The sequence below is a fragment of the Phacochoerus africanus genome, chromosome 15, assembly GCF_016906955.1.
Source record: "Phacochoerus africanus isolate WHEZ1 chromosome 15, ROS_Pafr_v1, whole genome shotgun sequence".
In the NCBI taxonomy this organism is placed as follows: domain Eukaryota; kingdom Metazoa; phylum Chordata; class Mammalia; order Artiodactyla; family Suidae; genus Phacochoerus; species Phacochoerus africanus.
Window position 1 is genome coordinate 25,262,933 of NC_062558.1, and position 23,951 is coordinate 25,286,883.

Genomic DNA, 23,951 nt, shown 5'->3' on the forward strand with positions numbered 1-23,951 from the left:
GTGAATAAAATCCTGATCATTTTACTAATGATAGTAAACACAGGGATGGGTGATTTTCTGTGAAATTCTTCTTAGGCTTGAAGTATGTCCTGCAGATAATTATTTGTCTTCATTAAAACTGAGTTACATGTTAAATCCATTGGGGGTGAGAATTCCTTAAGTTTGTTCACCATCTTCAGATACTTCTAGGTACTAAGGCACTGATGATCCAGCACTGATGATCTAATACAGAAAGTTCCGCTTAATGCAGTCAGGATGGGCTGTGCTATGCTACAGTAATGAATAGCCCCCTGCATGTCTGGGGTTTAAAACAATGATTACGTCTCTTAATCTTCGTGATTCAGAATTTCAGTTTCTCAAGGGAGAGATTGAAGTAACTAATCAAAGAGACAAACCCAAGGAAAAAAATAAAATGCTCAAATTTTATTTTGAGCTTCCTCTGTGAGGTCCACCTGGCACCTTTCTCACTCTGGATCCAGGCTGAGGGAAGGAGTGTTCATTCACCACCTGGAACATCACTGCTCATGGGGTGGAAAGAAAGAGAGGGTAGCAAAGTGTCCTTGTCTCCTCAGGCTGCAGGGACATGTTTACTTTCTCACCTTTCATTGGCCACAACCAACCGTGTGGACATACGTGCATGTAGTGTCTGGGTAGGGTAGTAGGTTCCTAGCGTGTGCCCAGAAGGACAAGGGGAACCAGACACTGTGAAGAGCCTTAAAGACTGTCACGCAGCACTTATGGAAGTGACCTTGCAGAGGGGAGAATTCCAAAGGTGGGATGATGTTGTGATGAATGCCATGAAGAAGAAAGCTAAAGATGGTGAGAGGATGGAAAATGACAGAGGATCTTGTTCAGCAGCGGAGGGTTGAGAAGTGCATCTCTGAGGATAATCAGATGAGAGGCCCGGATTAAGTGAGGGGACCAGCCCATGAGGATCTGTTTGTGTTACCCTGATACAACAAAAGTTGGCTGTTGCATTTAAGGCTTAATGAATGGTCGGATGGTTGTAATGGGCACAATGTCTTGTGTGTGTGTGTGTGTGTGTGTGTTTTAGGGCCACACCCACAGCATATGGAAGTTCCCAGGCTAGGGGGTTAAATCAGAGCTATAGCTGCTGGCTACACTACAGACACAGCAATGCGGGATCTGAGCTGTGTCTGCGACCTATACCATAGCTCACAGCAATGCTGGATCCTTAACCCACTAAGTGAGGCCAGGGATTGAACCTTATGGATACTATTTGGGTTTGTTTCTGCTGAGCCACAATGGGAACTCCTGTTTTTAATATATTCTTTTCCATTATGGTTTACCATAAGACATAGAATATAGTTTTCTGTGCTGTACAGTAGGTCTTTGTTGTTTATCCAGCCTACATATACTAGTTTGCATCTGTTAATCCCAAACTCCCAATCCATCCTTTCCCCACCCCCTCCACCTTAACAACCACAAATCTATTCTCCTTGTCCTTGAGTCTATTTCTCATTGGTGTCATATTTTAGATTTTTCACATGTAAGTGACATCAGATGTCACTTGTCTTTGTCTGGCTTACTTTACTCAGTATGATCATCTCTACTTACATACATGTTGCTGCACATGGCATTATGATGGTCTTTTTCATGGCTGAGTAATATTCCATTATATATATCTATATATATCTATATATATATATATATCGATATATATATATCTCTTCTTAATCACTTCCTCTGTTGATGGACAATTAGGTTGCTTCCACATCTAATGCCCTGAACATTAAGGTGCATGTACAAACATAGGGTTTCTTATTGTAATGGGAACAACTTCTATTTCTATCTATGTGTTAGGCTGTCTCAAATTGGACTGGATCTGTTACTGAGGACAAGCAGTGACATGGAATAATATTTTACACACCCATACATACACACCCACTTTCCTTATTCATTATTTTTCAATATCTAGAAGTACAATATATTCAGACTACCTGAGGGAAATAAACTCAAAACTGAATATATATATTTTATTTGATTTGATTACTAATCATGTATTGAAAGCAGTAAGAGGTTCCACAACACCAAATAAACCAGTTCTGAGGTTTTCCCCAAGATAAAATTGAACAGCTCCAGCTTCTTCAGTGTTTATCAAAATACAAAAGAAAAAAGTAGAGGTTATCATTTTCGATGGCAAATCTGACCCCTGTGGGCTGAGGAAGTGAAAGCCCATGTAGACAGGGGCTCTAAGGGGCTGGGGTTCTAGGATGACCACCCATGCTCCTGCTGGTGAGACCCCAGAGAGCCTGGAGCAGGCCAGCAAGGGGACTGCAAGGCTTCCGCTCCAGCCAGAGCGTTCCAACCAAAGTGCCCATGTTGACTCAAGAAAAGGCTGGGATTCCTCCAAGGGGTTCCTCCATGGTTCCTGGGCGGCCATGTGAGCACAAATACAAGCAAAAATGTAGTGGGGTGTGGGGGGAGCCGAGACGGAGCGAATCATAGGGTTCCTGTGGTGACCTTGCAGCATGGATCATGGCTAGTTCTGCTCCATTTCATGTTCCCAAGAGGCATCAGACCACCAGTGGACTGGACTGAGGCCATTACTGCAGAACCTACACTAGGCGCATTTCTCCCTGCTGTGTGTTCGTGTTCTCCTTATCTTGTATTCACAACTATTTTTTAAAAGTGCACTGAGTTTGGGTTAAAAACAAAAATGGGTATTAACACAGATCTAAAGCCCAGAGGAGGAGGATTGGGCCTGTCTGACACAGTGGCTCCTAGATGACCCGTGTGCCTAAAATTCCTTCTCAGTGCTAAACAGTGGCTTGGTTTTCTTTTTACAATAAAAAAGCTGAGTAATATTGCATAGGAGTACCAGAAACGGCCTCATTGGAAGCAAAAACTATTTGCATTAAATAACCCAATTGCAGGCTGCGTTTGCACATTTACAGCATGTTGAAGCACATTGTGACTGACCATGGAGACAGTGTCTGGCACTCACACCACAGGGGCACATTTGCCACCTGAACGTAAAGCAAAGGTAGAAGGAGGGAGTGAGAGGGGAGGAGAGAGGAGTACAGCTCACTTCTGGTTCCGGAGCTGATTGCACAGCCAGTCCAGTCCCTCATAGAGCCCATCACCACTGGTGGCACAGGTGGACTGAAGGTACCAGTTCCTGTGGCGCAGAGAGTGTAGGCCCAGCTTGTCAGTGATCTCAGCTGCATTCATGGCATCGGGGAGCTTCTGTTTGTTAGCAAACATGAGCAGAACAGCATCTCTGAGCTTGTCTTCTGCCAGCTTCCTCATGAGCTCCTCTCGGGCCTCCTTCACATGCTCTCTGTCATTACCATTAACCGCAAAGATGAGACATTGCATGTGCTGGAAGGAGTGGCGTCACAGTGGCCGGATCTTGTCCTGGCCGCCCTCGACCCACACGGTGAAGCTGATGCTCTCATGCTCCACAGTCTCCACGTTGAAGCCTGGAGCAGGAATGGTGGTCATGATTTCCCCCAGCTTCAGTTTGTACAGGCTGGTGGTCTTTCCTGCAGCATCTAGACCCACCATGAGAATACGCATTTCCGTCTTGCCAAAAAGGCCCTTGAAGAGGTTTGCAAAGATGATCCCCCATGCTGTAGACCGCTGGGGGCATCACTGGCCAGAGAAACCCTTGACAGCTGTGGTGCTGCTGCTGCTCAGAGGCAGCCATTGGTTTCGCTCCCACAGGTGAATATATGTATTTTAAACACACATCCATGGCAAGTCTGTTTTATGGCTAATATTCCAGGGATTATTAATGATCAAAACAGTGCTTTCCTATAAGAATGTCTAGATGCAAAACAAATGGGACTACCAAGCAGGCAAAACTGAAAGAAAGAAGATGCGGAGTTCCCGTCGTGGCGCAGTGGTTAACGAATCCGACTAGGAACCATGAGGTTGCGGGTTCGGTCCCTGCCCTTGCTCAGTGGGTTAACGATCCGGCGTTGCCGTGAGCTGTGGTGTAGGTTGCAGACGCGGCTCGGACTCCGCATTGCTGTGGCTCTGGCGCAGGCCGGTGGCTACAGCTCCGATTCAACCCCTAGCCTGGGAACCTCCATATGCCGCGGGAGCGGCCCAAGAAATAGCAACAACAACAACAACAACAATAACAACAACAACAACAACAAAAAGACGAAAAAAAAAGAAAGAAGATGGTCATCTGATGCAGAGAAGGAAGTCACAATCATTTTCATTATCCTGTGTGGATCTTGCAGTCGATGGGTTCATCTGGGTCATTCTTCCTTGGGGTCTCCATGATCATTGTAGGCAGATGCTGGTGCCAAGGCTGGAGTTAGCAAAGTCTTCTCCACGCTGTCTGGCTCCCAGGCTGGGTGACACCACATAGCCTGTCCACATGGCTAGCTTGGGCTTCCTTGCAGCATGGTGGTTTGAGGGGGCAATCCGACTTTTTTTTTTTTTTTTTTTAAATGAGGCATCTCCTCTTCCAGATCAAGTATTCCAAGAGACAGGAAGGAGAAGCTACCAGGCTCTTAAAGCTTGAGCTTGGATCTTGGCAGACCATCACATCATCCATAGTCTGTAGGTCAAAGCAGGTCACAGACCTCCCCAGCTTCAAGGGCAGACCTCACCTCTTCATGGGAGGAGTGTGAAGATATCTGTAACCTGCCATGGAAGAGAAGTGCCATCATGCACCAAGCATTTCTGATGCTCTAAACCACTTTTTGACTCAGGGCAGGTGCAGATTTTGAGCCATAGCTAAGAGAGAACAAAGTAGATCAGAGCTGTTGGAAGCTCATCAGACAGATCTGGAAAGATAAAAAATTGGAGCTCAAGATTAGGAAGGCATCGGGGACTGAGATTAAGAACCCAGAGAGAAGGAAAAAGCACAGAAGTCAGCCCAACATTCTGCATCATGGTTTTTGCTGTTTCTCTTGAAGTATTTGCCAATGAATAGCAGCAGCCGAAAGGCTAAGGAATTGGAGAGAAGGTGGCAGCTAAGTGGCTGATGAGCTGATAGGCTAGGGCTCTTGGCAGTTGCATTATGCATCTACTCAGGAGAGACAGAAATGCAGTTCAGGACCTAGCAAGGAACCTGGGCCCATAAGCATGCAGGCTTTTAGTTGGAATCCCTAAGGGATCAGAGGCCAAGAATAAGGGTAAACCAGTAATAGATAAATCCTCACAAAAACTCAAAACCGGCTTTGAGATTGTTCAATGCAAGCTAGATTGAGATCATGTCCGCTTACTCTGCTTGTCTACATGAAGAAAAATAAATCCTCCTTAGGGGAAATTCACATAATCCAGAGCCTTTATAGCTTTTCATATGCATTGTCTTAGCAATCAAAAATTGCTAAGCACACCAGAAGCCAGGACCACTGGCAGAGGGGACAGAAACAGACCCAGGGGTGATCCAGAGACTGGGATTTTCATAATGGATTTAGAAATACTGAGGGAGTTCCCTGGTGGCCTAATGGATAAGGATCTGGTGTTGTCCCTGCCGTGGCTCACGTTTGATCCCTGGCCCAGGAACTTGTGCATGCCATGGGCATGGCCAAAAAAAAAAAAGTCTGTCAAGTATATGCAAGAAAATAGATGTCATGGAGTTCCCATTGTGGCTCAGTGGTTAACGAATCCGACTAGGAGTTATGAGGTTGCAGGTTTGATCCCTGGCCTTGCTCAGTGGGTTAAAGATCTGGCGTTGCCGTGAGCTGTGGTGTAGGTTGCAGACACGGCTCGGATATGGCATTGCTGTGGCTCTGGCGTAGACTGGCAGCTACAGCTCCTATTCGACCCTAGCCTGGGAACCTCCATATGCCGTGAGAGCAGCCCAAGAAATGGCAAAAAGACAAAAAGACAAAAAAAAAGGTAATAGATGTCATGTGGATGGCGAGACTTAGCAGGGAATTAAAATATGTATAAAATAATCGAGTGACAGTTCAAGAGACAAGTAATAGAGTAACTAAAATGAGAAGAACATAATAAATTGATGGACCTAGAGGTGATCATCCCAAGTGAAGTCAGACAGAGAAAGACAAATGCCATATGATATCACGTATATGTGGAATCTGAAATATACAAATAAGCAGAAACAGACTCACAGACATAGAAAACAAACTTACAGTTACCTAAGAGGAAAGGGAGGGAGGGGGGATAAATTAGGAGTTTGGGGTTAACAGCTACAGAATACTATATATAAATAAATAAACAATAAGGTCCTACTGTAGAGCACAGAGAACTATATTCAATATCCTGTGATAAACGATAATGGAAAAGTAGGAAAAATATGTGTGTGTGTGTGTGTGTGTGTGTGTGTGTGTGTGTGTGTATAAAACTGAATCCCTTTGCCGGACACGTGAAACGAACACAGCATTGTAAATTAACTATACTTCAATTAAAAAAGAAAATAATAAATTGGTTTAAGAGAAAATGTGGAGAGGTGAACTGGAACAAATATAGGTCAGCAGAAAATATTCTGAAGAGCAAAGAGGAGAGAGAGCGAAGAAGAGAGAGTTAGTATTATAAATTGGTGAAAAACATGAGTCTGCAGATACAGGTTCAGGAAGCGCTATAACCCCCCCCCCCCCAGCATAAATGGAAAGAAACTCACATCCAAATATATCATCATAAAACTGCTAAAAAGAGAAAAATGACATTTAACTTGAAAGCAGCAACAGTAAGACTTATAGTTGACTATTAACAGAAGTAAAACTCGGAAGACAGTGGAACCACATATTTTAAAGGCAGGAGGAAAAATAACTGTTAGGACCTAGAATTCTACATATAAAAAATACGACTGTAAAAAATGAAGATGAAATACTGATGTTTTCTGAGAAACAGAAATGGAATTTGTCACTGCAGACCTTCAGCGAAAGGGAGACGGAAAGGTATTTTTCACACACATAGAAGGACCATGACCCCAGAGTGAAGCAGACAAAAGCAGGAAGCAGTAAAGGGTGATGGTTAAATATGTGAATCCTCAACTGACCACACAAAGGAATAATGAAAAACCTTTTAGGGTCGTTTTGTTTGAATTTTGCTAAAGCCTGTTTATGACCTGGTGATTTGTGCTCTTGACATTTTTAAATGGCCACACCTGGGGCATAGGGACATTCCCAGGCCAGGGATTGAATCCAAGCTGCAGCTGTGACCTACACCATAGCTATGGCAGTGCTGGAGCCTTTACCCCACTGCGCTGGGCTGGGATCGAATCCCTGCCCCACCACCTCCACAGCCATCTGAGCTGCTGAGGTCAGATTCTTAACCTACTGTGCTGCAGTGGGAACTCCAAGAATCATTTTAATTTGGGATCAATGTAATATGAACTTGTAACTTTGGAGGCGTGTCTTTCCCATGGGCAGCAGATGGGCCCCTGTGGAATGACATTTGAATACAATATATGCAGGATTTAAATCTATTAAGATAGAAGGCCAGTGGTGGTGGTGATTAGTGCAGTCCTTCTAGTCTTTAAAGTTTTGCTTTCCCCAAACCAATATAAAATGACTTCTGATTAAGATGGGACGTGCTGATCTCTATGCTGCTAGAACAGTGACACAGGGAAAAACTTTCATGTTTTCTCTTGTTTTTAGAAGCTGCTTTCAGATTTGCCTATTTTTCAGCCATTTATTTTGTATCTAAACATTCTTATAGGAAAGCACTGTTTTGATTATTAGCCATCCCTGGAATATTAGCCACAAAACAGATTTGCGATGGATGCATGTTTAAGGTATATATATTCAGTTTCACATTTATTTCCCTCGGGTCGTTTGAATATATTGCCCTTCTAGATATTGAAAAATAATGAATAAGGAAAGTGGCTGATCTCAGCCACTCTCTAGCTACCAACAGGTAATCTTATTTTTGAGAAAAGAGGGAAAGGTAGTGCTTTCATGCTTTTTTCAGTTTCTTACATGGGAGGATTTTTTTGTTTGTTTGTTTGTTTGTTTTCAATGGCCGCACTGCGGCATATGGAAGTTACCAGGCTAGGGGCAGAACCAGAGTTGAAGCTGCTGGCCTACACCACAGTCATGGCAATACCGGATCTGAGCCACATCTGAGATCTGCTCCGCAGCTTGTGGCAACACCAGATCTTGACCAGGTGAGTGAGGCCAGGGGTTGAACCCACATTCTCATGGACACTGGTGGGTTCTCAACCCATTGAGCCACAATGGGAACTCCATTTTTTTTTTTTTTCTTTTTTCAGCCCCACAGCTTGTGGAAGTTCCTGGGCTAGAGATTGAACCAGAGCTGCAGCTGTGGCCTTAACTACAGCCATGGCAACACCAGATCCATTGCCACAAACGCCAGATCCTTAACCCAGTGAGCAAGGTCAGGGATGGAACCTGTATCCTCACAGAGACATTGTTGGGTCCTTAACCTGCCAAGCCACAGAGGGAACTCCCCGACTTTTGAAGAAGTCTGTTTGAGGCTCACATGCCCTCCTCAGAGGGTCCCTGACAGGAAGGCTTTCTTTCAAAACTGGAGAAGATCCCTCTATCTTTGGATGAGCATCAGGTTAAAAGGTTGGATCTTTTCATGGTGATAAAATTATATCCCTAAACATTGGGATCACGCCTGTCTCAGCAAGATACCTGCCTTACGAGAGGTGTCGGGGGAACCAGGAGTCTGAAAAGAAGGGCAGAAAAGAGTGTCCCCATCTCACAGTCATGTAGGAGACTAACTTGCAGGCCTATCTGCATCCTTTAAATTATTCTGCCTTCTGTCGTAAATCAACTGTAATAAAAAATTTATTTTAAATTATTCTGCCTTTTCCCCCTCCTCTGCTCCTTACTTTCCTTCTCAATTTTTACAAGCACATAAAAATGGAATTGGTTTAAGTTGCTCTATTTCATTGAAAATAAGCTATCATCTTCCAGGATGTATCCCATTCTCAGATAGGTTGCCACGTGCATCTTAATAATGACAAGATCGAAAAGGATGCCCATTGCATGGAAAAGATACATTCTAATCAATTCCAGGGATGTATTAGATGGTCATGAAAGTATCTTTCAATCTCTTTTCTTTATCAGTAGTAATTTTTTGTGTGTAATTGGGGTGGTGTCTTCTTATAACAACAGCGATCTATTTGCAGTATAAAAATTGTAAAATACACAGAAACTGTCACATGGGCCCATCCTGTACGTGGTCTCTGTTCCTGCTCAGACAAGGGGCAGCACTTCTTCCTTTTCTTTTTCTTTTTTTTTTTCCTAGGGCCGCTCCCGTGGCATATGGAGGTTCCCAGGCTAGGGATCGAATCAGAGCTATAGCCACCGGCCTACGCCAGAGCCACAGCAACGCCAGATCCAAGCCACGTCTGCAACCCACACCACGGCTCATGGCAACGCCGGATCCTTAACCCACTGAGCAAGGCCAGGGATTGAACCTGAAACCTCATGGTTCCTAGTCGGATTCGTTAACCACTGAGCCACGACGGGAATTCCCCAAGGGACAGCACTTCTTTATGTTGTTCAGGAAGTGTCCATACCTGCAGAAACACAGCCTAGATTTGACTAAATATTTTGCGCAAGTGGAAAATGGAGAGGTTTTTATTTTTTGAATGGCTGAACCCATGGCACATGGAAGTTCTGGGCTAGGGATTGAGCCCAATCTGTAGCTGCAGTCATGACAGATCCTTTAACCCACCGTGGTGGTCTGGGGATGGAACCTGTGCCTCAGCAGTGACTGGAGCTGCCGCAGTTGGATTCTTAACCCTCTGAACTACAGTGGGAACTCCCGGAGAGGTTTAAAAGTACAAAAGCTGCGGCAAAAACTCCTCAAATCTGAGCTTCGTCTTTTCTCTTCCAAGCATCTCGCCCACAGACCCCAGACATTCTTCTCTGATTTTTGTTTGTTTCTTCAGGTAATTTGGATCCTTTTCCTTTTTGATTATATAAGTACTTTGTCAATATCATTCATTTTAGCATTTGATGATTTTTGGTGCTTTTTTTCCCCTGTTGTTCTTCATTCCCTGTATTTGATTTGTATCCTGTGTTTCCAATGAAATCATAATGACTTACAGGCTAGACTTGTGTCATGGTTTTTAACTATTCCATTATGGTAGGAATGTGATAGATGTTTGAAAATCTCGGTGTTTGTAGAATTCAATATTTCCAATAGACGTCTTCTTGAAAATCTTTATTATTGAGTTGTTCCCTCTTTTAATTTAAAACATGTTCTCATTTTTGTTTTTAAATTCTAATGAAAGTCTTATGGGAACTGATTTGAGACATTGTTTAGGTCCGTCTTTGGAGATTCTTTAACGCATCTAAGGGAAAATGGGTCCTTGCCCTCAAAGACATGGAAGAAAAGCGATTAGAGTTAAGGAGTCTTTTGAAGACAGTACTTTTCAGAGATTACCCACGTTCATGGGCATTGCCAAGGATTTCCAAACTTGAGTTAGGTGTGTCTCACTTTTATAATATTCACCGTATCTAGAACCAAGAGTACACTTGTTTGCTTAATGTTCTTTTTTGGTAAAGAGATACTTGAGTTTTGTTTTTTATCGAAGTATGGTTGATTTAAAATGTTGTGTTAATTTCTGCTATACAGGAATATGACTCAGTTATACATGTACATTCTTGTTCATATTCTTTCCCGTTATGGTTGATCACAGGATATTGAATATGGTTCCCTGTGCTGCACAGTAGGACCTTACTGTTTCTCCACTCTGTATAGAATAGTTTGCCTCTGCTTATCTCAACTCCCAGTTCATCCCTTCTCTATCCTTCACCCCATGGCAACCACAAGTCTGCTCTGTAAAGAGATTATTTTAAAGTACACATTTATATTGTAAATTTTATTTTATGGTACACATTTATATTATAATCAGGAAACCTGAATTACTTCTGAACAATAGAAATAAAAATGAAACACAGTGAAAGAAAACAGTGTGAAGATTCTCTGACTAGATACTGTTACCTGTTTGGTCTTTATTCAAAGGGCAGGTGAGCAACCAGCTGCCAGAGATACAGTAGCTCTGGAAATGGGATGCTCTCTGGATGTAAATCTGCAGGGTGGAAAAGACAAGGAAAAGAGAATAACTTCTTCCTGGTGGCACCTATCCTATTTGATGCCAGTTTGTGACCTACCTGTGAAACCTCTGAGTGGACCCTCAGGGGTGTCCATCAGACTCCGTGGGAAAACTGGATGCTGTGATTTTTGAGTCAAACATACTCAAGCTAAAGAAGTTAAAACGCACCAGGGAGGAGTTCCTGTCGTGGCTCAGTGGGTTAAGAAACCAATATAGTGTCCATGAGGATGTGGGTTTAATCCCTGGCCCCACCCACGGGGCTAAGGATCCAGTGTTGGAGTACCCGTCATGGCGCAGTGGTTAACGAATCCGACTAGGAGCCATGAGGTTGCGGGTTCGGTCCCTGGCCTTGCTCATGGGTTAAGGATCTGGCGTTGCCTTGAGCTGTGGTGTAGGTTGCAGACGCGGCTCGGATCCCACGTTGCGGCAACAATTCCGATTAGACCCCTAGCCTGGCAACCTCCATGTGCCGTGAGTGTGGCCCTAAAATGACAAAAAAAAAAAAAAGAAAAAAGAAAAAAAAAAGGAAAGAAACTGGAGATCTATTGATTCAAAGGAATATTCCTGAGATTATTACTCTGGTATTTGGGGGGACTTCTCATTTAAATACAGTGAATGTTGTAGTATTGATGGATTCATCTATTCGACTCTCATTGCTCTCATTGTTTCCACTTTCTTCTTTCTCTCTTTGCCTCTCCCTATGAAAGAACTTTATCTATTAAAAGGAGGGAAAATAGGGCAAAAGTTTAAGAAAGAGTTTAAATGCAAATTCCAAATAGCATTCACATTTCAGTGCACCTCATGATTACCACAGAGGAGGGCAGGAAACACAAAAGGTAAAATTAACACGCTCTTGGCTGAAGTTCATGGCTTTGAAGAAAAAGTTTCCTCAGAGGAGCAGGGGGGCTTAGGGTTGATTAAACTGGGACTTCAGCATCTCTCAGCTCTGATGAGGGAGATAGAAAATCATTCAGTCGAATTAGACAATCTTATGGGGGCTTCGAAATACCCACCCATGGTGAGGTTTTTTTTCTTCTTTTAATCTCAGAAGTGGATTTTCAAAATATTTTTTTCTTCCAGTTGAGATTTGGTACTCTCCAAGGAGGAAGCACATGATTCCTAGCTCCTTGAAAACTTGGGAACTGCATTATTGAGAGTTTTAAAACTTTTATGTATTCATATAAACATATATATATATATGCATATATACACATACACAAAAATGTGTGTGCATATAAGTACATACATCATATGTACTATGCAATCATGTATGTTATATATGTGTATATATATATTCCCATATTTGTACCTCTGCATTATGATAAAGTTGAATAAACTTAAGCTATATTATTTCTAAAGACTCAGTTTTAAGATCATACAGCACACTTACGTAATCTTTTTTTTTTTTTTTCTTTTTTGGCCGCACACATGGCATATGGACATTCCCAGGCCAGGGATCCAGTTTGAGCCACAGCTGCAACAAGGCCAGGGTCTTTACCCACTGTGCTGCAGCGGGAACTCCACAGACAACTAATGTTCTTACATTTAGTGATTATCTTAACAGGAACGCTTTCAAGTGTTTAGGCATTTAGCGCATGTCAGCCCTTGTCCTTTTTTTTTTTTTTTTTTTGGCTAGGGGTTGAATCAGAGCTGCTGCCGTGGCCCTATGTCACAGCTGTAGCAACTCGGGATCTGAGCTGTGTCTTCGACCTACACCACAGCTGACAGCAAAGCTGGGTCCTTAACCCACTGAGCAAGGCCAGGGATCAAACCTGTGTCCTCATGGATACTAGTTGAGTTTGTTACAGTTGAGTTACAATGGGAACTCCAGTTCTTTTTTTTTTAAGCCCAATAACCCTTTTTAAAAATTGAAGTAGAAGAGTTCCCGTCGTGGCGCAGTGGTTAACGAATCCGACTAGGAACCATGAGGTTGCGGGTTCGGTCCCTGGCCGTGCTCAGTGGGTTAACGATCCGGCGTTGCCGTGAGCTGTGGTGTAGGTTGCAGATGAGGCTCGGATCCCACGTTGCTGTGGCTCTGGCGTAGGCCGGTGGCTACAGCTCCGATTCAACCCCTAGCCCGGGAACCTCCATATGCCATGGGTGCGGCCCTAGAAAAAGGCAAAGAAAACAACAAACAAAAAATAAATAAATAAAAAATTGGAGTCGATTTACAATGTTGTGTTAGTTTCAGGTGTAGAGCAAAGTGATTTAGTTATACATACATATATATGTTCTTTTTCAGATTCTGTTCCATTATTGGTTATTACAAGTTGTTGAATATAGTTCCCTGTGCTGGATAGAGGTCCTTCCAGTGTTGTCTTACTTCACTGTCACCACAGTCCTCTAGGGGAGCTTGTCTTTGTTGTCCATGCTGACAGACAGGGGACAGAGGGAACTTGTCCAGTCCCTGGGCCATGAGGGGCAAACTGGACCCAGGCCTGCAGTTGCTGGGAGAGGGTTTGCATCATGAGCCTCCTGCTGGGGCCATTTGTACAACACACTGAACCGGACTTTTTACTTTCAGGTGTGCACTTTGGAAAGTCTGGATTATCCCTCTGTTTTTACTTTTGTCCAAGGATAATTTGCTTCCTGTGTTGAACTTGGAAGGTTTGGGGTTTTTATTTGCACTCATTATGTACTGAGAACGTACAGTGACACACCACTGGGCACACATTCAAATGAAGGAACCCATCTTTAGGCTCCAAGAACCTGACCTACCTGTGTCACTTATCCAGGCCTGTGACGCGGGTGCTGTCTTGGACCCTGATGGGTCAGGGGACTGAAGCCAGGGGCTGGGGGTCACTGCCCAAGGCTGTTTCGATGGTCAGGTCACTTCTTCTCCCAACCCTACCCCTTTTCAGGACATGAGTTACATTCAAAAGGAGAAGGTGGGCCTTTCTGAGCCAAGGACTCAAAAGAAGGTAATGCCCGGGGTGGTGGGTGGACATGTATGTGGAAGGAAAAGAGTGGAGCTTCTCCTTATGTGTAATTTATACACTACCTTAAACAAAGTTTAGAAAAAGTTTTTTAAATTGACTTTATTGAAGTATTGTTGAGTTACAGTATTGTGTTAATTTCTACAAAGTGCTTCAGTTGTACACACTTTTTTCTTCTTCATATTCATATTCTTATTTCATGATGGTTTATCACAGGATAGAAAAAGTTTTGAGAGTACATATTATTTTTATTTATTTATTTTTGACTGTGCCCATGGCCTGCCGAAGTTCCTGGACCAGGGATTAAACCCGGGCCACAATGCCAGATTCCTTAGCTGCTAGGCCACCAGGGAACTCTGAGATTACATTTTATAATGAACATAATATCTTATTATGGTACTTTGTGTACCTCATTCACACAAGGAAAAATATATATAAGTATACATTATATGCATATATAGTACAGAATATACAGTATACAAATATATAGTGTATAGATATATAAATATTACTTACATGTGAATTATGTACACACACCTACCGCTGTACTAATATACTCCTGCATTGATATATGTGTTATACGTAATATATATATATATATGTATATATATCCACTTATATATTTACTGAGGTGTGAGGATAAGTTCATAATACATATCTATATGGATAGATAGATATGTATACACAGTGGGTACTGAAAATATGGCTTATTTTTTTTTTTTAATGTTTCGTCTTTTCAGGGGCGTTCTTGTGGCCTACGGAGGTTCCCAGGCTAGGGGTCGAATCAGAGCTGTAGCCCCTGACCTGCACCACAGCTCACGGCAGCGCCACGGCAATGCCATGACGGGAACTCTGCCCAGGGTGCATTTGATTGTACAGTAAAAAATGCAGAAGCTGGTGGGTTGAACCCTTGCTGGCCTGGTGTGTGAGTCCAGAACTCAGGAAACTTTAACTTTGTGTGGCAGTTGGTCTTGGTTTATCCTCCCATTTTTCATCCCTGAATTCAGATGCACCCTGGGCAGGAAACACTGGTTTGAGTACCTGCTCTGTATATATGTAGGAGATCCTGGAGGCATGGCTCATTTTCTCTCCCTTCACACCTTCCAAGTGACCTCCTGCAGCTGGGCAGAATGTTTCTCCTGTTTCTGCAGTTGTGCTGTGATAACTCTCCTTATATCCATATTTTTTTTAACATTTGTCCAATCTTTTTAAAAGGCATTTTCTTGGAGTTTGTATAGTGGCTCAGCAGTAACAAACCTTACGAGTATCCATGAGGATGTGTGTTCCATCCCTGGCCTTGCTCAGTGGGTTAAGGATCTGGCGTTGCCGTGAACTGTGGTGTAGGTCACAGACACGGCTTGGATCCTGTGTTGCTGTGGCTGTGGTGTAGGCTGACAGCTACAGCTCTTATTTGATCCCTAGCCTGGGAACCTCCATGCGCCGCACCTGCGGTCCAAAAAAAAGCGTTTTCCTAAAGTGGGATTTTTGGGCCAAGAGTATTTGTAAAAGGCTTTAATTTTGTTTTACTTTTTTGAATATTGAGTTGCAACTTTATTTATTTTTTACATTCTTTTTTATATTATTTTCAATTATGGTTTATCTCAGCAGATTGGATAGAGTTCCCTGTGCTGTACAGCAGGACCTCATTGCTTATCCATTCTAAATGGAATAGTTTGCATCTACCCACCCTCAGACCCCATCCATCCCACTCCCTCCCCCTCCCCCTCCCCCTTGGCAACAAGTCTGTTTGCCATTTCTGTGAGTCTGTTCCTGTTCTGCAGATAGGTTCCTTTGTGCCAGAGTTTAGATTCCACATATAAGTGGAATCATATGGTATTTATCTTTCCCTTTCTGACTTACTTCACTTAGCAAAAACCTTTGCTTTTTAAACTTGGAAGATCCTGTTCTCCATTGGCCTCCAGAAAGTTGCAGTGACTTCCTGTGACCTTGGCTGCAGTGGGTCTGGCAACTGCAGAGGAAAAAGAACTTCTCTTTCTTCTTTTCATTTTCATCTCTTTGATCGCTCTTAGGTGAAATTACTTTCTTATTGGTTTTTCCCCCTTTGCTTCTTTCCTTTTGAGAATCAACTTTACATGTTCATTTCCTATGTAGACTTTTTAGTGTTGGGGTGTTCATGTTTTTAAAAAAATTTTTAATGTAATTTTTACTTTATATTGGAGTAGAGTTGATGTGCAGTGTTATGTTGGTTTCAGGTGTACAGTAAAGTGAATCAGTTATATATAACTGAATGTTACATATATAATGTTTTGATTCTTTTCCATATATCCATTCTTTTTCAGATTCTTTTCCCATATAGGTTGATATAGAATACTGAGTAGAGCTAGCTGTTTTACCCTGGGGACAACTTTTATCAAATATATCACAGATTTTTTTTTTTTTTTCATTACACAGCTTGGCAAGAACTGTGGAGCCATTCCTATGTTAAACCAGTCTTTTTGTATTCCCCTCCCTTGGAATTCAGTGTGGAGGAGACTGGTTGAACATCTGAGTGACAGATGAGGGATCAGACGCAGGAGAGATGGCAGAGCTTGGATTTGTAGTTCCTGCAGGTGGGGTTCTGGGGTATGGCCTCTGGTTCTGCATAGGCAGAGATGGTTGAATTCACTCACATTCGAGCTGGACAAAATACACTCTTTTGCTTGAAAGTTTAGGAAGAGGATTAAAAAGGGCTTTCCTGGAGTTCCTGTCGTGGCTCAGTGGTTAACGAATCCAACTAGGAACCATGAGATCGCGGGTTTGATCCCTGGCCTTGCTCAGTGGGTTAAGGATCTGGCGTTGCCGTGAGCTGTGGTGTAGGTTGCAGATGCGGCTTGAATCCTGCGTTGCTGTGGCTCTGGTGTAGGCCGGCGGCTACAACTCCGATTCAACCCCTAGCCTGGGAACCTCCATATGCCGCGAGAGTGGCCCTAGAAAATGGCAAAAAACAAAAACCAAAACAAAACAAAAGGGCTTTCCTGGAGTTCCTGTTGTGGCTAGGGGTAATGAACTCACTAGTATCCATGAGGAAGTGAGTTCCATCCCTGGCCTGGATCAGAGGGTCAGGGATCTAGCATTGCCGTGAGCTGTGGTGTTAGGTCACAGATGTGGCTCAGATCCTAAGTTGCTGTGTTCATGGCGTAGGCTAGCAGCTGTAGCTCCGATTCCACCCCAAGTTGGGGTCTGGGAAGTTCAATATGTCACAGCTGTGGCCCTGAAAAAAAAAAAAAAGGGCTTTCCTATTGTACAGGATACCACAGAGCAGCCTTATTTACTGTTTTTCTCTGGGCTGATGAGTGATTTAGGGAAGACAATATTGACATCTCTGAGTTAACAGCAGCTCACCCCTGGCTTTTCATCCTGATTTATGGCCATGGTTTTAGACCAGAAATCCAGTGTAGCAATTTCTGTAATGGAGAAAGCCACCGCCCCCAAAAGGCACACTGAATGATCAAATGTTATTCATAAGAATGTCAGAGGTGAGTATCTTTGTTTGGTAGGGAAGATGTTTAATTCCAAATAGGGGCAATGGCTTTATTTTTGTCTGAAGAGAGAAAAAAAAAAAGATAGATGTTTTGGATTCCATTTTGTGTGTAATTGTATATGACAGATGTATTAAATTAACCTTACCAGGGTTTTTGGAGTTTTGCCTCCAACTTGTAAATTTTACTTGACTTTTTCATTTATTTGCAGGTGGCACGAAACAGTTTCATGTATATTTCATGGGCTCCAAAGAGCCAGAAAAGCCTAAGAAGTAATGTGAGGTCACAGCCCATTTGTCCTGGAGCAGACATGGCACGTGGTGGGGGAAGAAATTGTTGGCATTTATGTTTTGGGTTAAAAATATTGACCAATCAAAAACCCCAAAAGCTTTTTGTTTGGTGGGAAAATTCACTATTAGCAAGATCTGAGCAAGTTTGGAGTAGGAATATGTGGTGTTTCTTCTTTCTTTCCTGGTCCGTAAAAGCGTAGTTGCTTCTATTTAGAAAACTTGCCTCGTTGAGGAAGAGAAAATCAAGGTGCTATTTTTGAACGTGATTCCACTACAGAAAGCTTTGGAAGGCATCTTGTTTGTAAATCTAGTAATTTAATTATATTCCTTTGCGTGCGTGAATTTTCTACCTAAATTCTTAAACTCCCAAACTCCCCACCTTGGAAATGACACTCAGGGCTTGAATTTAGTTGGGGTATTTCTGGGTTTATTTCCCATAAAAAAAGTAGTATTCTTGAGAATCAACTCTTTGGGGAGATGTCAAATGAGAAAATTATCAGAAAGCATTTGCACAAATATGCATATTCCAAATGAAGCATGCAGTGCCCATAAAAAATAAAAATAATTATTAGACTTAGGCGGCACATCTGTTGCTGTATAAATTACATAACTTCCCCTCGGAGACATTACTTTAAGTGGCATTGGTCACACACATCAAACACTGAAGTCATTCTTTTCTTTCCTAGCAAATGTCTTCGAACCAAATTCCTTTTCCCTCTGGGCGAAGAATAGACCCCCCCCATTTGCTTTTTCTTCTTTGCTTTGCAAAATTTGGAATCAGTGAGGGGAATAGATTTGTTAAAAGTTGCCTTAATTTGTCTGTTAATAGCTAGAGCCGCGAAGTAATTTTTTAAAAGCTGCCCAAATCTTTAGGTTTGCGGAGTTAGCAGTGCAATAATCCTTGTCTCAGACTGCTGTATTTTACTCACTGTGTGTAAACATTAACAGACAGCCAGGGAATCTTTTTACTGCAGTAATTCATCTCTTTTTATGGTGTTGGGGAGGGGACCCTCTTTCTGATTTTAATGATTCATGGGAAGTGTTTATTTTATGCGCCTAGAAGGCAGTGTCATTATGTTGTTAGGTAAGCGCTACCTTTGCTTGAAAAAGGGCTAAAGTGTACGTCTTTACATTTAGGAAATGCAGAATGTGCATGTACACGTGCACACACACAACACGCACACCCACACAGTCCGTATTCCATTCCTGCAGCCACAAGCAATGCACACCATTACAGGAACTCTTTCGTTCTTAAATAACAATTCCCTGATACCGTGAAACAATGTATAGCTATTGAGAGCCATAACTCTCTCTTATGGCCCCAGAGGACCCCAGGCTAATGAGATCCCAGCCCCAGTGGTTGGTCACAGAGAGCAGGGAGGTGACGGAGGCAGTGAATTCTGCCAGGTATGAGATAATGGTAGGTGGAGACTTTTATGGACTTTGCAGCCCCCATGCTTACCTGTCTTATCAAACATATGAAACCCACTGGCTCCCCATTAAGTCCAATTAGGAGGTAAAAAATATAAGAATGGGATTGCAATTCAGGTCTCGACTTGTTGCTGGAACTTGGTCTCTGTTCACTGGTGCCGAACAAAAGAACAGAAACGCAGAGAGAGGAGTTCCCGTTGTGGCTCAGCCGAAACGAACCCGGCTAGTATCCATGTGGATGTGGGTTTGATCCCTGGCTTTGCTCAGTGGGTTAAGGATCCCGTGTTGCTGTGAGCTGTGGTGTATGTTGCAGACTCAGCTTGGATCTGGTGTGGCTGTGGCTGTGGCTGTGATCAGCAGCTACAGCTCTGATTCGACCTCTAGCCTGGGAACCTGCGGCTCTAAATAAATAACATAAAGTTAATGTCTTTCACTACAGATAGTTTAATGTGAAATCTACTGGATGTGAGAATTATGTCACAAAGGAGAACTTTAAAAAAGGCTTTTTACTTTCCCAAGCAGTGCAATATTTTTTCCCATTATAATCTTTCTGTGCAGATTTTTTCTTTTTTGGGGGGGTGGGCAGGCTGTACCTGTGGCATATGGAGGTTCCCAGGATTTTTTTTTACATTTATTTGTTTATTTATTGTCTTTTCTGGGGCTCCACCCGTGGCATATGGAGGTTCCCAGGCTGGGGGTCTAATCGGAGCTGTAGCCGCTGGCCTACACCACAGCCACAGCAACGGGGGATCCGAGCTGCGTCTGCGACTTACACCACAGCTCACAGCAACACTGGATCCATAACCCACTGATTAAGGCCAGGGATGGAACTGGCAGCCTCATGGTTCCTAATCAGATTCGTCAACCACTGAGCCACGACGGGAACTCTTGATTTTTTTTTTTTAAACCTTCTATAGAACACATGTTACGGAGTGAAAGAAGCTCCCCTGAAAAGGGTACACGCTGTATGATTCCAACCCTAGGACATTCTGGAAAAGTCAAAATGATGGCCCCAGGAAAAAGACAGGTGATTCCTGGGGTGGGGAAACCAGAGGGTGTTTAGGGCAAAACTAGTGAAAAGAGTCTGCATGAGGCCTTAATGGTGTCATTATTCATCACATGGGGCAGTATATGCACTTGTCCACACTCACAGAATCTGCCACACCAAGAATGAATTCTAATATAAACTCCGGATCCTGGGTGTTGCTGATGTCAATGTAGGTTCAGCAGTTGTAACAAATGCTCCGTCTGGTGGGGGCTGTTGATGGGGCGGGGGTGCTGTGCCCATGGCGAGGCAGTGGACAGTGAAATTTCCGTACCCTTCTCTCTATTTTGCTGGGACCCTAAAAGCTGCTCCAAAGAAGAGTCTTAATCAAAACAGACCGAAAAATCCGCATATGGAAAATCGGGTTAATGGTGTGAGGTTAGGGAGTTCCCGTCCTGTGAGGTTAGGGAGTTCCCGTTGTGGTGCAGTGGTTAACGAATCCGACTAGGAACCATGAGGTTGCGGGTTCGATCCCTGGCCTTGCTCAGTGGGTTAAGGACCCGGCATTTCCATGAGCTGTGGTGTAGGTTGCAGATGCGGTTCGGATCCCGAGTTGCTGTGGCTCTGGTGTAGGCTGGCGGCTGCGGCTCCGATTCGACCCCTAGCCTGGGAACCTCCATATGCCACAGAAGGGGCCCTAGAGAAACGCAAAAAGACAAAAAAAAATAGTGTGAGGTTAGACTGTCGTGCACCCTGAACAAGACCCCTTCTTGCTTATTTTCTGCTTTTCCCTTACCTCCTAACCATAGTCCCTCTCTCTTCCCTCTGGGTGCCCATCTAATCCTTTGGTACTGAGCTTCAAATATGAGGTATCTTTGTAAAATCAACAGTCATTGTTTGTAGCGATGTGTTAACGAATTTGATGGCTGTCATGCTGCATCCTTGCTTCAGCGTCTTACCGTTTTACTCAGCAGTAGATATATTTTAATACTGAGGCATATGCTGTTACTCATCTAACTTGTGTTCAGTTTTCCATAGCAATCATTTGCTGTGTTTATCACATCCTGGAAAAGCTTTAGGTTCTGAGGAATGAAATGGTCCAATTCATAGCTCATCGAGCGCTGGAGCATGTGATTTCCATGTACGATGGGTGGATTCACTGTGCTGGGGAGCTCCCTGGTGGCTCAGTGGGTTAAGGATCTGGCATGGTCACTGCTGTGGCGTGGGTTCAATCCCTGGCCCGGGAACTTCCACATGCTGTGGGTGACCAAAAACAAAACAAAAACAAAAACAAGAATGTTGTGCTGGCCCATAGCCCCTCTGGACTGGTTTCATCTGTGGCTCTCTTATGTGACCCCCTCCATCTACTTATTGCCTTTAGTGCAGACAAAGCTCCAGACAAGCTTTGGACTCTGACTTGGCCCCCAAAGGCCCACTGGGGAGGGGACAATCAGGCTGACCCCTACATCAGTGATTCCAAAATGAGGCCAGGCAGCAGAATCATCTGGAGAGCTTGTATAACAGGGAAGAATCTTGGGAACACCCCATCCCCACCCCTTTATGCAGCAAGCAGGAATCTTTTGTAAACCTCGCATTATTTTTAGGGATGCGGGCATTTGGAGACACCAGTGGGGATCCACAGACGTAGTTTTTGTATTTGGCTGTGAAGTGTATATTTCTCTAGGACACACCCACAATGATTTGATGTGTTGCCTGAGGGGAGAGGGTGGGAATTAGAAGCTGTGTGTAAGGAAGGTATCTGTGGGGCTGGGCTGTGGACTTGTTATTGGCGTCATTTTATTCTCCATAAGAAGCACTAAAATGCAGAAGCAGACTCAAAGAAGTGGAGAAGAGACTTGTGGTTGCCAAGGGGAAGCGGGGAGGGGGGGGTGGGATGGGTTTGGAGTTGGGGGTTAGTAGATGCAGACTATTCCATTTAGAATGGATAAGCAAGGAGGTCCTGCTGTACAGCACAGGGAGCTATGTCCAGTCTCGGGAGAGAATATGATGGAAGCTAATATGAGAAAAAGAATGTATATACATGTATGACTGGGTCACTTTGCTGTACAGCAGAAAGTGGTGCCACATTGAAAATCAACTATACTTTAATAAAAAATTATTTTAAAAACACTAATTACCATTAACATTAAGATACATAAATGAATCAAACAGAACATTCTTTAATGGTGAGGTGAGAGAATAGGTTTGTGTGTGAAGGGGCGTGTTTCACTAATGGTTTGTATTAAAAAGAATTCAGGGAATTCCCATTGTGGCATAGTGGAAACGAATCCATCTAGGAACCATGAGGTTGAGGGTTCCATCCCTGGCCTCACTCAGTGGGTTAAGGATCCGGCCTTGCCATGAGTTGTGATGTAGGTCAAAGATGAGGCTTGGATCTGGCGTTGCTGTGGCTGTGGTGTAGGTCGGCAGCTGTAGCTCTGATTTGACCCCTAGCCTGGGAACCTCCATATGCCGTGGGTGTGGCCTTAAAAAGCCAAAAAAAAAAAAAAATTAAAAGAATTCAATTGCAAATTTCATAAAGAAACTCTAGGTAGGCTTTTTTATTGTTAATTTTTTTTTGTGGCTGTATCTGTGGCATATGGAAGTTCCCAGGCCAGGGACTGAATCCAAGTTGCAGCTGCAGCAACATCGGACCCTTTAACCCACTGTGCCAGGCCAGGGATTGAACCTGTGCCTCTGAAGTGCCCCTAGCCATTGCAGTTGGATTCTTAACCTATTGCACCACAGCAGGAACTCCTAGGTTGGCTTTAATTAGGGAGGTGTCTCAGGGGTCAACGTACACCTAACACAGAGGACAGCCTAAATTACGGCACGAGAATTTTGAAGAATAAAGTCTGGAAATCTGCAAGAGCCTTGAAATTTGCAAGGGACATTAGTGTGTGGCATCTTGTGTATTGAGGGCAATTTTCTGCCAGTTCCCAGCTGGAGTCGGGGTAGACATGAAAGGGAAGAAAGCATCAGGGGAGCTTTCTAGTCCTTGGTGAGATAGAAGTGCAATGGAAGAGCCGAAGCACATAGAGAGAAGCTCGCCGACAGGTGGAGTGGGCTCTTTGGTGGCATCACCAAGGATGGACTTCTGGGACCAGGAGATGTGGCAAGTCAATAAAGGAAGCCATCTGCAGGATCGTGGCAGGGTTTGGAGGCAATGGTGACAGGCAGACCTGAACACACCCTGGCTGCAGACTTGGTTGCTTCTGAACCTGTCTCATCAGCTGTTTGTATCGCAGGGCGCGAATATGCAGATCCCAAAGGAGGAGGTGTTGGGTAAGCCACACAACGCTTTCATTGATGTCATCTGGCTTGATTCTGTGACCAAAATTGGGCAGATTTAATTCCTGTTTTCATGAGGAAACAGGCTCCCCAGGGTTTAGTGCAGGGGTCCACAAAGTTTTCCCGTAAAGGGCTCGATCATCACTTTTTTTTTTTGCAAATCACATACAAGTCCCTGTTATGTTTTCCTTGACCTTGAGCTCTCCAAGGTCAAGGTAGCAAGGGGCTCCTTGTGAATGGAGTTGACTCATAGTGTGAGGCTGGGCAGAAGTAGTGGGGAAAAAATGAGGGAGGGAGGGAGAGAGAGAGAGTAAGACCATTTGGACATGTGAATTCTTTCTTAGGTACTTAGAGATTAAAGTAGCAGTAAAAGTCACTTCTAGCTGATGTCCAATGAAGTTGACTCTTCTGTCACCACCTACTGAAAATGTTGATTAAAAGCACTCAGGTTTCAGTTTTTGTGAAGACCTTTGTAATTATAATAACTAACCCTGATAAGATACTGTCTATATTCCATGTGCGGTTCTAGAAGACGTGTGTCTCCTTCTC

General features: G+C 43.5%; 1 protein-coding gene and 1 pseudogene across 1 annotated transcript in view; one reads left to right on the top strand and one right to left on the bottom strand.

The window, feature by feature from the left end:
• TMEM132D (transmembrane protein 132D) overlaps positions 1 to 23,951 on the top strand; it is a 766,214-nt gene that overhangs the window by 53,806 nt on the left and 688,457 nt on the right.
• Positions 3,024 to 23,951, bottom strand: part of LOC125116177 (ADP-ribosylation factor 1-like) — a 40,295-nt pseudogene continuing 19,367 nt past the window's right edge.